Here is a 12,022-nt window from a genome sequence, read left to right as displayed (position 1 = left end):
TGTGCCCTAGCATAGTTTCCAGGAAGATCTGCTCCATGATCTTGCTGGGCACAGAGGAGAGACTGACTGTCCTGTAGCTGCGTGGGTCTTCCTTTTTTCCCCTTTTTGAAAATGGGCGTTATGTTTCCCCTTTTCAACTCAATGGGAATTTCACTGGAATGCCACGACTTCTCAAATATGATGGATAGTTGCTTAGCAACTTCATCCACCAGTTCCCTCAGGACCCGCAGGTCCTCATCAGGCCCCATGGACTTATCAATCTTCAGGTTCCTTAGATGATCTCAAACCCGATCTTCTCCAGTCAGCAGTCCTTTGTTCCCCCAGTCCCTGCCTTTGCCTTCTGTGACTTTGGCAGTGTGGCTGGCTGGAGCACTTGCTGGTAAAGGTGAAGACTGAGGTAAAAAAAGTCATTGAATACCTCAGCCTTCTCCATATCCTAGGTAACAAGGTCTTCCATTTTCTTCCAGAGAGAAAACACACCTTCCCTAGTCTTCCTTTTATCACCAATGTACCTATAGAAGCTTTTCCTGTTGCCCTGGATGTCCCTGGACAGATTTAATTCTGTCAGGGCTTTAGCTTTCCTAACCTGCTCCCTGGCTGCTCGAACAACTTCTCCATATTCCTCCCAGGCTACTTGTCCTTGCTTCCACCTCCCGTAGACTTCCTTTTTGCATTTGAGTTTGTCCAGGAACTCCTTGTTCATCCATGCAGGCCTCCTGGTGCTTCTTCCCGACTTCCTCTTTGTTGGGATGCATTGCTGCTGAGCTTGGAGGAGGTGATCCTTGAATATTAACCAGCTTTCTCGGGCTCCTCTTCCCTTCAGGGCTTTATCCCATGGTACTCTACCAGGCAAATCTGTGAAGAGGCCAAAGTCTGCTCTCCTGAAGTCCAGGGTAGCAAGCTGGCTGTGCACCCTCCTCGCTGCCCTAAGGAACTTGAAATCACCATTTCATGGTCACTGCAACCAAGGCTGCCCTTGAGCTTCACATTCCCCACCAGCCCCTCCTTATTGGTGAGAACAAGGTCCATCATGGTACCTCTCCTTGTTGGCTCCCCTGTTACGTGGAGAAGGAAGTTATCATCAACGCATTCCAGGAACCTCCTTGGTTGCTTATGCTCTGATGTCTTGTCCCTCCCAACAGATGTCAGGTTGAAGCCCCCCATGAGGACCAGGACTTGTGAACGTGAGGCTGCTCTTACATGTCTGTAGAGTTAATATGTCTGAAACAGTTAATATAAAGGGCTTAAAAGAGACAATGTACAAATATGCTAACAAAGAGTTAATATAGAGGGCTTTAAAAGATTTAACATACAAACATGAGATAAACGGGTTGGTTTTCAGAATTTATGGTTACCAAAATTTTGCCTTTCAAACAAGCTTATCTTTGCGTATGCTTAGTAGAATGATTACTATGAGGGTATGATGGAACAATACCAACCAAACAGCTGATCTTAGCAAAACACTTATACTGTGTGTATGTACAGCTAAAGTCTACTGTATACGTAGCAGCGCACAGAACACTGTTTCCTTTAACAGGAAAAATAGCAGTACAGGAGGTATTCTGGCTCCACAAAGACAGAATCTACAACATTTACTGTCGGCCATAAATTCTCTCTTTCTTAAATTTATCCCACTAGTCTTAGTCATACTTGCTTGTACCATATAATGTGCACCCTGCTCTACCCTATCCTATTTTCTGTCTTCTCTAGTCACTCCTTTAAAATACTTAGCATTAACAACAAAGCATGTTTGTTTTCTGGGTCCAAGTACTGTCCTGTATCCTTTTGGCCCCCATGTTACAAAAGAATTTGTTAAAAACTCTTCACTTGAGAAAAACTCATTCTTGGGTAACACCTGGTACTTTCACTTGCAACTACAAAACCCAATCACCATATCCAGTCTGCTCAATTGCTAGCTGGCTGCACAGCTCTGGTTTGGACCTATTCAGTTAGCTCTCCTCAAAACAACACCCAAGCACAGCTTCCCCTGTTCTGTACAATCCCTAACATCAAAAAACTCTGCACCCTTGAACAACCTCACTTGCCCTGGTATCAAACCTGAGAGCACACAACACATGATCTCACAGCATCAGATCATAAAACTATCATCCTGGTGAGGTGCAACACAACCCTTGCATTATTTTGAATACTCAGAACTGAAAAACGCACAGAGAAATAATTGTGTCTGAAGGACACAGGGATGCCACACGGGCTCAGAAGAGACAAATGGCCAAGCACTGTGTAAAGTGGGCGTGATCAATGTGTTCTGGAGAAGGAAGTATGGAAGGCTGCAGTTCATGTCAGATGTCCTCTTTAGCTAGAAAAATAAAGATAACGAGAATCTATAAAAGAGAATGCACTCTTACTGTGACAGTTCAGTTTTGTATGTTGTCTGAAAGCTCTCACAGAAGAACACAAAATGATTTTTTTTTTTTTTTTGTACTGAAGAATTAAAATAAGAGACAGAAAAAAACAAAAGACCTCAAACTGCAAAATACTCACCCTGAATACCAAACTAAATCTCAGGCTAGAAACCAAAGTACACTTATGCCAAAGAAGGGTTGCAAACGTGTTATCAGTTCACATACATTAAACAGGAAGAAAGCCAGTCTCCCTCCTCCATATGCCACATTGCTTTCCTCTTCACTCCTGTCAGGTTCCAAAGACCCTCTTTTCAAAGGTCTGAGGTAAGGGTAGGAAAGAAAGGGAATCCGGGCAAGGGGAAGCAAAATTGTGACAGAATCAGCCTGGAGACCTGAATTTACTGTATTGCACTGCAGTCTTCAACTTGTTAAAATACATACATCAGCTGAAAACACTTCTCTCTACATGGAACTTCAAGAATTCACAAAGTATAAAGGATACAGACTTTTACATGACTGCAAATACTTCACTGTATAACAAATGCATTTATGTCAATGAAATCACTTATATAAAAGCATGATTCTCAAAGGTCTAGGTACCTTCTACTGATTTCAGTATGATTTAACACAAAATACTTACAAAAATTCAGTATGCATGCTTTCTAAAGCTGGATGTAATTTATCTTTAAATCTGCACATCAGAAACACATAATCCAGACTATTATGTCCTATTGGCAAAAGAGGAAGTACTGACTTGGCTTTAGAGATCCACCCCAAAAGCACCGGCACAACTGAAACAGGAAAGTAAACACCCTGGACTCTGATGGAGTCTGTAGAGAAATGGGCACCACCAGATTCAGATCCTCAGCTGCCCTATGGCAGTGCACATCTCTTTCCACTGCCTCTGTGCCACTAAGATCCTACCACGGGTATCTGCTAAGGACTTAAAGACACGTGAGGTTAATCAGGAACCCACTGATTCTCAAAAGACTTAGAGTCAGTGTTCAGAATACCAAGAATATGATAAAAAAAGGCAAAGACTTTTACTCATAATTTTTTCTGAGTGAGATATATTAATGAATAATTGAAAGTAAAATTTTTAATCTGAATATGAAATAACTACTTGGAAGTTTCAGGATTTAGTAAGAACTCTTTGTTTAAATGTGTATTGGCTCAGACTCATCCCACTCTTAGACACTTCACTGAGGTGCTGAGAAGGCCACACGATTTATGTTGCCTCCCCATGACAATGAAGAAATACAGACAATGCAAGAGGTGATTCAGCATCCCCAACATAGGAATTATCTTCAGGTTTATGATGGGAATCACTCTCTCCACTGACAACTGAGTAAACCAAAGGATTAGACACCCACAGTAACAAAAAGATATCGCAAGGGGGTGTGTGTGTGTGAATGTACGTTTCAAAAACCTAAAAAGAACATCAAAAAGAACAATCTAATAATCTACAGAGTACACAATGTTCTTTTCAGTCGCAGTGAAAAGAGAACTTTCTGTGTGAAATACTAGAAATATGGAAATTATCAGGGGAAAACAACTCAACATGAAGCAAAAGGAAAAAAAAAATCCCTGCTAGTTTTATTCTAAGACTCTGCAGTCTTCCACTTGTTTCAGATTTGTCATCCAAATAAACAGCTCTAAAGGAAGTCATGCTGCTGCTGCTGCTGCTTGCAACACTTTGATTGCTGTAATTGTGCTAAACACAAAAAAGCTACATGACAATTTAAGTACCTGTTTTCAGCTTGATGGGATTTGAAACACTGGACATATTTAACCCCAGAAATAAAATTTTCTAAAGGAAACTCAGATCAATTTTAGTGGCATTACTGAATAGTTTCTGCAATCCACTGACGGTCGTGTGCCCCAAAATGTCTAAGTGCATATTATGACTACAAGCTGTACTGAAGTCCACTGCTGAAAAGAAGGACAGAAAAATGGTCCACTCTGCCTGTTCAGTTCACAACAAAAGGACTGAGGTAAAAAACAAAAGGCATGGCAAATCAGTCTTTAAAAAACATAATAACATCTTGAATATTTTTATTGCAGGAGATTCTTAGCTTATTAATTTGTCTGTGATGTTGTAAGAACTGAATGTCACTACTTCATGGGTGAACTGCTGTGGTGGGTTGACCTTGGCTGGACACCAGGTGCCCACCAAGCCACTCTATCACTCCCCTCCTCAGTAGAACGGGGCAGAAGAAAATAAGATGGAAAAAACTTGTGGGTCAAGATAAAGGCAGTTTAATGAAGCAATAGCAAATGTCACATGTGCAGAAATGAAGGAAAACAAAAGATGTTATTCTCTGCTTCCCATCAACAGGCAATGTTTGGCCATTTCCTGGGAAGCAGGGCCTTGGTACGCGTAGTGGTTGCTCTGGAAGACAGCCCCCCTCCTCCTTTCTCTTATCTTTTATACCTGAGCAGAGATCATACAGTATGGAACATCTCTGGATCAGCTGCCCTGGCTATGTCCCCTCCCAAGATCTTGCCCACTCCCAGCCTACTGGTGGCGGTGGTAGTAGAGGGTTGGAGAGCCAGCCTTGATGCCATGCGGGCACTGCTCAGCAGTACCGAAACACTGGTATGTGTTACACCCACCTTTCTAGCTCCCAATACAAGCACGGCACTGTGAGGGATGCTGTGGGGAAAATTAACTCCATCTCATCCAGACCCAATACAACTGTACAGGCCTGTGCAAAAGAAAGTCAAGATGAATAAAAAATCATTACGTAAAATTTATTACTTGTGGAGCAGAAAGATTTTCTGGGACCTCATTTGAAAATCAGGGGTTACACAAAAGGTTCTGTGTCAGCTTGTACATAAATACGAGGAAGTTCAGACATCTTCACTGACTATGTCAGCCAAGGCTTCCATGTACCTCTGACATAGAAAGATATTTGAAAACCTCAGAGAAATTAAAAATACTTGAGCCTAAATCTCCCAAGAAGTTGCCAAGGGCCTGATGTGATCATGTTTTATGCTGCAGCAGGACCTCCTCTAATACAGAATACTGCCAAGGAACACCACTACCCTTTTATAAGCCTAATCATAGTTTTAACACCTATCTATTTTGTCTTTGCAATGGGATTCTGATACTTTAAGTCTGCAGGAAAATGAAATCTATTTGTTCAAATGCAAAACAATGAAATCAATAACACGTTTTCTTTTTTATTTAGTTTCCTTGGTTAGATTGCTACGAACTCTAGCTAGTAATTTACTTTGATTGTAATGAACAAGAACAGACAGTTCAGCAAGTAAATGGAGATGCAACTGAAAACATAAAAGAACTATGTCTCTAACTCATTAACATATATGCTTTGGTATAATGGCTACAAAGGAAAAGCAGGCAGGCAGGGAAGAAAGGAGGGAGGGAGGGAGGTTGTATGCCTTGCAGGCTGGAAATACCCATGTAGTTCTGTACCCCTTGAAATTACTTTTCTTTTAGATGCATGTATACAATAGCAGAGAAATAGAAGCATAGACAAAATTGCAATAGGAATCTTATAGTCATTACATTAATCACTATTTGTTAATGCTAGAATGTTACCTACGGGATATTTGAAAGTTGGCTTACAAATGACAGCCTTGCCACCAAATAAACTAATGTCTTTTTTTAACAGTCCTTCCTGATATTCAAAGTCTGTTTCCCTTTCTGAAGTTTCGTCATCACTGCTAATTCTATTTGTATACACAAGCACAAACATAAACCAATCACCCCCCATACTTGGTGTTTATAGTCCTTAGACACTCATGTCTGCCCTCCACTTGTTACTGATTGCATGTTACAACAGCTTGTGATCCTGATTGTCATGTTCTGTTGTTTCAAATTCTTTGTTTTATTGAAAACGAGTATCCATCTCAAAATTACAACCACGAATCTTTACACTGTGTTCTGTTATTTCTGAGTAAACTCAAGAAAATCAGAAAATTTATTCTGAAATTGTAATCAATTAAAATGCTACATCGTTACTTTATATAACTTGTTCCTACAAGATGTTCTGGAGGCTAAAACAATAAATGGGTTCAAAAAAATGCTAGACAAATTGATAGGTGATAAATCCATCAATGGCCTAAATTTAACATCCACTTCTGAAAGTCCCTATGTGAATGATTGCTGGAGTCCAAGATAGAGAATGAGGGCATAAATGGGTATCCAGAAGCTCAGAGAAGGATGATCTATATATGCCTATTTCTGGTACTGGGCAATTTTGAAGACATGTTAAATGTACTGTCTACTAGTTTTTGAGTACTCCAATATATGTATCTTGAGGTTTACTGTTTTTCACGTCCCTTTCAGCAAAAAATGGTGAATTTAAGTATGCAAAAAATGTATATGGTCAAATTTATAACAGAAAAACATAGCAGTTCTCACCACTTAATTTACATTATAGTTGCTGTGTCCTCTCCTTCCTTCAGTTAAATGAACTGTAATAATTTCAGCTGTCTGAATTCATAACTTCTTTTAATAACATAAACTGAAATGAATGCCAGTTTGCATTACCAGATGAGACAGGGAACTGAGGTGTCCCAGGAGTAAACTCACTGCCTCTTCAGTTGCCACAGTTACTGTGGATAAAGACCCTGAAAAAAAGGGGGTGAGCAGACAAGAGAGGATAGTAACAGCTCTACCTTCCTCATCTGAAATAGCACAAAGATGAAACTGCGCACACATTTAATGGCAGTTCATTTTGTGAATCCCCAATCAGACCCTGGGAGTTAGCCAGATGTTGGAGTTTCTACCCCTTTACTCCATTCAACATATTTTCATCATTTCTTCCCATACCCTATACACAAGTGGAAAACATTGGTAGTCTGGTTTGTTTTCTTTCTTTTCACAGTTTACGATCTTCCCATATATAACTGAGGATAGAAAGGTTGGATCGGGCTGGACTTCATTGTACATGTTCCTCTGTCACCAACATGTTTAGTTTCTCTGCAGAGTCTTCCATTCCACTGATTTTTTTTCACTGTTTTTACCTCACCAAAACTAACACCTTAGTTTTACATGATGCTTTGCATACTCTGCCCCTGAGTCTCCTCAATAAAACTAATATGGTTGTTTTTCATTACTGTTTCAGTGCCAAGTACATCACTGAACTATCCAAGCTTCTGTTAACTGATGCAATTTCTAGGCTTTTTAAATGAGAACAGGGCATAGAAAAAGAAGTTTTGGTTTTGTTTTTTTTTAATGACAGCCTCAGAAGTTTAGGATTTGGAATCAGTTTAATCTGCTTCTGAATAAACTCATATCATATACTCAAATAATAAACTCATTAAAATAAATTCATTTTAGCCAGCTGAAAGAGAAGATTTTTCTTTCACTGTAAGAGCATTTCAATTAATTGGAAGTAATGCATTATATATGTATTTAATTTAATGAAAGCCACTGTAGGTAAGAAGAGAACAGGACTGAGCAGGCATACCTTCTGCTTGATTCCAAAGTTACACTAAAGGCCAAATTAGTATATAAATATAGACTACCATGGTTTTCTGGTTCACCGATAATTACTTCCCATGGAAGAAAGAGAAAACTCACTTCACTCTCTTCTGTTTTTCCTGCAGAGAAAATCTCTGAGTACTATTTTGTCTCATTTCCCTCTCTCTCATTCAATATATCCATTATGAAACTCCTAAAACACTCAATTCCTGCTTCTCTGGCCAGGTTTCCTCCACCCTCCATATATTTTCTGTCTTTTTATATTATTTTTCATCTTTTTGTCTCTCCTTCAAGGTTCTCTAAAATTCTGTAATTGTATGGAAACCTGTACCATTTGGACAATAATACATAGCTTGAAGGACTATCTTTCTGAGGCAAAAAGATATAATTCAATTTCTGATATTAATCACATGTTCAAGAGTGCTGTAATCATAATACTGTCACTTGCTTGCTCAGATCATAGCTTTGTGACCTTCTATTTCTTCCCTAGGTGGAGCACATATGATTAAAAGCATATAATCTGTTGAAAATTTTACTGTCAGAGTACAAGTGCACATACAGTTTGTAAGTGACTGCTTCCATTCACGCTTTCACATCACACACAGTGTTCCCAAGCTGCTTCTAAATGTCATTCCATCTCCAGCTTTGCATTTCATTTTTGCTGGACATGTGAACCCAAAATATTAGCATGACAGGGAATTGCTGTCTGGCTCATTGCTTCCCACAGGAACCACAGTTCCACCTTTCTCTGCTCATTACCAAACCATGTATTGAGAAGACTGAAGATGTTATTACTTGGTGTTAGTAACACCAACCACAGTTTCAGTTTCATGGAAGACACATGAGTTGAAACTTTCAGCTTTAAATGAGTATGTGCATTTTACAAGTCTTTGAGGACAGGAAGAGAAAGAAGGAAGGATGAAAACATCAACAACCTCTAAAATTAACAGGAAAGGAATAACAAGGAACACAATGTGCCTTTAACATGGAATTAAAGGGCTAAATACATGCTCAAGGCATTTTTTAAAGGATTTTTTTCTGGAACCTGGTGCTTAGTTTTTCTTTATTTGTGAACTGAGTGCTGCCTACTGTGCTCGTAGGAGTAAATCACGGTAGGCAGGAAGTTCTAACACACTACAGTGTATTAAAGTAATATCAACAACAGCAAAATAATGTGGCAATATGGGAGCCTCAGCATGCATTCATGCCAAATGGCTCATGTTAAAATGGAAAACACAAAGATTATTTTTCAGTGACAAAAGAAAATCAATATTTAAAATCATTGCCAGTCATAGGGAACAGTGAGAGTAAGTGACAAAAGACCACAAAGGACCTTTGGGAATACTCAAAAGAAAAATGCAATAAATACAAAACCATTATACCAAAATAAAAGCCTCTTTGCCCCACATTAGGATAGATTTGCAAGTCAAAATCAGAAAGCATACTGATACTAAGTTTTCGTGTTGCCACTTCCAGCCACTCCTGAAAAACTAAAGAAAACTTTAGTTAGGTGTCTGAGTTAAAGGTCTTCAAAAACACCAGATTAATGCTCATCTTTCTTGTTCGTCTGTCATGGCTTAGTCTTACTTTTAACTACTGTGCTGCTGTATACAAGAACCCCTTGCAGATCTGAGATCTGTATGCACATACTGGCTCTGTTCCACCTGTCTGCCATGTGCCCAGTGGAACAGCAGGTGAGCTCCCAGGAGGGGGTACCCTGGCAGGCAGAGTGGCACTCACCTGCCCAGCAGTTTAGACATACCAAGGCACACTACCCACTAGACAAGATTCTAAAACTCCTTTGCAATCCCCTCTTTGCAGATCAGCTGTGCCAGAAGCATAAAGACATAGTTAGCCTGCTCATTCATTTCACCTAACTGAGCAGTTTGGTGCCAACACCACCACCTTTGTGTGAGACAAAGCCAGTTACAAAAGCTCTGCAGAGAGCCTATACAGTATCTCTGCCTGAATTCGTGTTTGTTCAGGAATAACACCAGACCTGCATTGCTCCACCTGCCATTGCAATATTCTACCTAGGCTAGCAGGGCCTGCCAGGCTGGAGCCCTTGACCTGGTCTGTAGGAGTAAGCATGGTTGCAAAAAGGCCAAGCTAGTAAAAACCAACAGATCCAGCTAGTACATGTGACATGTCTTCCAACACCTGTATTAGAGAGGTTTTTATGTTCCACACCACACATAAATTCTTCTTTCCTCCATCATTCCCCACTTCATAGAGCTGGATGTATCTTATCTGTCAACTTAGATAGCACAAGCCCATCTTATTGGAGTGCCTCTCAAGTAGTCAGTAGGTTTAAACACCACAGTAGCCCAATATGGGAGGGATAAGCTTTTCCATCATGAGGAAGGTAGACTAAAGGTAAGATACCTATGAAGTAGTTTTCTCAAGGTCTACAGAAACTTTGTGCTTGGCCAATAAATTGAACCCAGATCTCCAGAGTGCCTCTCCATTCCCTTAGCTGCAAAGATTTTTCTTTCCCAATGCACGGTATCATTTGTTGAGGAGGTAAATTCTAAATAACTCAATACACTCAGTAAGTGGAGTGTCACCAAAGCACAGACCCAGGTAACTGTTGAAACAGAATTTTTAATAATGTTCCCTTCATCTTTGGAGCAGTAATATTTACAGAGCTCAGACAGGAACTAATAAAACCAAACTTAATGCAAAATTTAATTGAAATGATACGGGGCAATAAGAGAGTCTTCACTATCTTTTTCTAAGAACTCCATCCTTCACAGGATATTGAATGAATATACTTAGCTAATAAAGGTTAGAAGAATGCATATTAATTGAATGTATCCTAAAGGCAGGATATATATTCTCCAATATGATTAACCCTTTCTTAGATTCAGATTTACGCATCGTGTTCTCCTTAAGGAACAAAACCCACCCAAACCCTTAGAAAATAACCACCACATCTCTCACTAGGGACATAATGCACAAAGAATGCCTTTAATATACTGCAAAGGCTTTAAACACATGAATTTTTTAGGAAGTCTATTTTCTTTTTATTTTGGATTATTAGAAGTGAAACAACAATGCATGGGGAAATTAATAAAGGTGTGTGTATTTATCCAGGCTTTGAGATTCTGCTTTCTTTGGTCTGTATTTTAGTCTATATTAAATAAGAATGAAGCCTATTTTGGGCACTATCCTAATAAAATATAGTATTTTAATGCGTTGTTTTCCTTTGGATTGCCTTCCTTGGTCTGGCATTCAGCAAGATCACAGATTACTGGAAAACTTACAGATTTTGCATAAAGGGATGAAAAAAGAGAATAAAACTGCTAGTTGTGTTGCAATTATAAAAAGTGGCAGCACCCACTGATGCACGAGGTTTATGTTCTCTGGAACATAATTCAGTGTGTTCATGTGATTCCTAGAATGGGCAAGAATGCAACACCATGGACAAAGGAAGACCAGATAAGTTAGACGCTATCTTAATTTTCATCTGGAGGAGTTTTCGCTGTGAGTTCAGCTACATTTTATCCACATATCTGAGACTGCTACTTAAGAACACCACCAATGATGTTCCTGTTGCTGTCAAAATCAATAATTAAATTTGGGAAGAGGAATTATCAGTTAAGATATATGCTATACTTAAATATATGGCAGTGGTTTGACAAAGCAGAGATATTTGAGAATGAACAGCTTGTGGAGGGTATGAAAGATGCTTGCCAGCTTAGTGTTCAGCAATGTACATGCTGCCAACAAGCACGCGTATTTTAGTTTATGCATTAAACCAGACATAACCAAAAGTGCCAGCAAACATCATGCTATCAGATTGCAATAGCAGATCTGGCTTTCTACTCTGAAGCATGTTTATGTCATCCAGAAGCAACATCATTTAACTTGCAATTAAAAATTTGAGCTGCTGTACAATGTGCTGTAATAAAAAGGGATTTATAAAAATATTACTTATCTTAGTCTGGATTTATTTAAACAATGAGGACAGAGTTTTACAAACTCACCTATATCCAAGTGAGAATATTAAATCTGGAAGTTTCAAACACTGTATGGCTTACTACCTATATGGTTCTTCCCCCTTCTGTGAGCCTATTTTCAAGATGGAACAACAGAAAGTAAGTGCTTTTGTGTTTATTATGATTAGTCATGCTACTTGGCATATGTTATTGTATTCTGCAGTTAATGTATAAGCATTTCTGTTGTGAATAACCTAGCAATG

The 12,022-nt window shown here is 39.2% G+C and overlaps 1 protein-coding gene across 3 annotated transcripts in view; it reads right to left on the bottom strand.

Annotated features, from left to right (window-relative positions):
• The window catches only part of NALCN (sodium leak channel, non-selective), a 250,021-nt gene that overhangs the window by 145,291 nt on the left and 92,708 nt on the right, over nucleotides 1–12,022 (bottom strand). The window lies entirely within an intron of this gene.

Source organism: Falco peregrinus, chromosome 4 (assembly GCF_023634155.1).
Source record: "Falco peregrinus isolate bFalPer1 chromosome 4, bFalPer1.pri, whole genome shotgun sequence".
Classification (NCBI taxonomy): Eukaryota; Metazoa; Chordata; class Aves; order Falconiformes; family Falconidae; genus Falco; species Falco peregrinus.
The sequence above is the reverse complement of the archived record's forward strand: the minus strand, read 5'-3'. Positions and strand labels throughout refer to the sequence as shown.